The sequence below is a fragment of the Mytilus edulis genome, chromosome 11 (assembly GCF_963676685.1).
Source record: "Mytilus edulis chromosome 11, xbMytEdul2.2, whole genome shotgun sequence".
In the NCBI taxonomy this organism is placed as follows: domain Eukaryota; kingdom Metazoa; phylum Mollusca; class Bivalvia; order Mytilida; family Mytilidae; genus Mytilus; species Mytilus edulis.
Genome location: NC_092354.1, coordinates 36,014,739 through 36,017,606, shown reverse-complemented (window position 1 = coordinate 36,017,606; position 2,868 = coordinate 36,014,739).

The following is a 2,868-nucleotide window of genomic DNA, read 5'->3' as shown; positions in this document are numbered from 1 at the left end:
CAAAAAATATCAATAAAGGTAACATCCGAATGAACAACCAACATTTTTTTTGAATTTTTTTGAAACGGTACCGTTTATATTGTGTATAATTAGCACATGGAAATATGTATTAAATTGTTACATCGTTTTCTAGACATAGGGATTGAGGAAGATGATGGACGCTTGAAAAGAGCAGGAGGTGAGATGGAACCCTGCTGTGAAAGAACATCAAATACACCACACTGGCCATATTTCGGGGAAAGCCATTGTAATGTTTTTGAATTGCTATGCTTGCCTTTTTGTGCTAATGCGACGTAAAGCAACCAACAATCAATCAATCATTAAAATCAACGATATGTTTAGCAAAGTTTTACTTTTAATGTTGATACAACATCAGCCTTCTCTTCTATGTGAAGCCATAGAGGGGCAAAGTGTTATATTTTGTTAGTTAATTTAACTACTTTTTATTTTATTGTATTAGATGAAATCTTAAATCGACCAATTTTTTTAAATATTTGTATAAAATGTACACTTAACCTGTAATCGGTGTATTGTTAATTTTTCCACATTTGACTGTAAATTTGTCATTTTTTTGATAATTGTATTTGATATAACATTAAATCGGTCAGTTGATCAATATGTATTGACAATTGTAGTAGAAGTAAAATTGAACCAACCACAGCTTTATTTGAAAATTTCCACATTTTTCTGTCAATTTGACTTTTAGTAAATTCTGCCACTTTCTGATTTATTGTATAAGATGAGACCTTGAATCGACAATTTTTTTCAAATATTTGTATAAAATGTACACTTAACCTGCAATCGGTGTATTGTTAATTTTTCCACATTTGACCGAAATTTTGTTACTCTTTTTGATAATTGTATTTGATGTTACATTAAATCGGTCATTTGATCAAGATAATCTTTTAAGATCTATTGACTATTGTAAAATTGAACCAACCACAGCTTTACTATTTTTTTAATACATTTTGTTTGTTGATTTAACTACTTTTAGTTTTATTGTATTAGATGAAATCTAAAATCGACCAATTTTTTAAATATTTGTATAAAATGTACACTGAACCTGCAATCGGTGTAGTGGTAATTTTTCCACATTTGACTGTAAATTTGTGACTTTTTTTGATAATTGTATTTGATGTTACCTTTAATCGGTTATTTGATCAAGATAATTTTCAAATATGTATTGACAATTGTATAAGAAGTTAACCTGAACGAATCACAGCTTTATTTAAGAAAAATAAAATAATTTAGTAAATTTTGCAACTTTAGGGATAATTTATTCATATGCAACCTTTAATAGAATATATTCTGAAAAAAATTGTATAGAATTTAACACCAATCCTGACGCCGGTTTAGTTATAATTTTTCCACATTTCACTATAAATTTGGTAAATTTTGGATAATTTTATATAATGTTACATTAAATCGGTCAATTGATCAAGATAGTTTTCTAATATGTATTGACAATTGTATTAGAAGTAAAATTAAACCAACCGCAGAATTTAAAAAAATTTAAACATTTTTTATTCAATTTAAACTATTTTTGAATATTCATTCGGAAGTTACCTTTATTGGTAATTTTTCCACATTATAATGTCAATTTGACTTTTAGTTAATTCTGCCACTTTTTGATTTATTGTATAAGATGAGACCTTAAATCGACCATTTTTTTTTTAAATATTTGTATAAAATGTACAATACACCTGCAATCGGTGTATTGTTAATTTTTCCACATTTGACTGTAAATTTGTTAATTTTTTTTGATAATTGTATTTGATGTTACTTTAAATAGGTCATTTGATCAAGATAATTTTCTAACATGTATTGACAATTGTATTTGAAGTACAATTGAACCAACCACAGCTTTATTACTTTTTTTTTATATATTTTGTTAGTTAATTTAACTTCGTTTTTTTTATTGTATAAGATGAAATCTTAAATCGACCATTTTTATAAATAGTTGTATAAAATCTACACTTAACTTGCAATCGGTGTATTGTTAATTTTTCCACATTTGACTGTAAATTTGTTAATTTTTTCTTGATAATTGTATTTGATGTTACATTAAATCGGTCATTTGATCAAGATAATTTTCTAACATGCATTGACAATTGTATTAGAAGTACAATTGAAACCAACCCCAGCTTTATTCCTTTTTTTTTTATATATTTTGTTAGTGAATATAACTACTTTTTATTTTATTGTATGAGATAAAAATCTTAAATAAAAATCTTAAATCGACCATTTTCAAAAATATTTGTATAAAATGTACACTAAACCTGCAATCGGTGTAGTGGTAATTTTTCCACATTTGACTGTAAATTTGTGACTTTTTTTGATAATTGTATTTGATGTTACCTTTAATCGGTTATTTGATCAAGATAATTTTCTAATATGTATATTTTATATGATATTTGTATCGAATGTTCACCAAACCTGCCATCAGTGTATTGATAATTTGTCACATTTTATTGTAATTTAGACAATTTTTTTGATAATTTTATTTGATGTTACCTTAAATCGGTCATTTGATCAATGTGTATACGTACTTACAGTTGGATCAGATATAAACAATAAGAAACCTCAGCTTTATGTCTTTATTCTACATTTGACTGTTAATTTGACTATTTTTATATTTTTATAAATCAACCATATTTCATTGATATTTGTATACAATGTTCACCAAACCTGCCAACAGTGTATTGATAATTTGTCACATTTTACTGTAATTTTGACAATTTTTTAGATAATTTTATTTAATGTTACCTTAAATCGGTCATTTGATCAAGATAATTTCTGATGTGTACTTACAGTTGGATAAGATATAAGCAATATCTTGTAACAGCTTTATACCATTAATTCTAGATT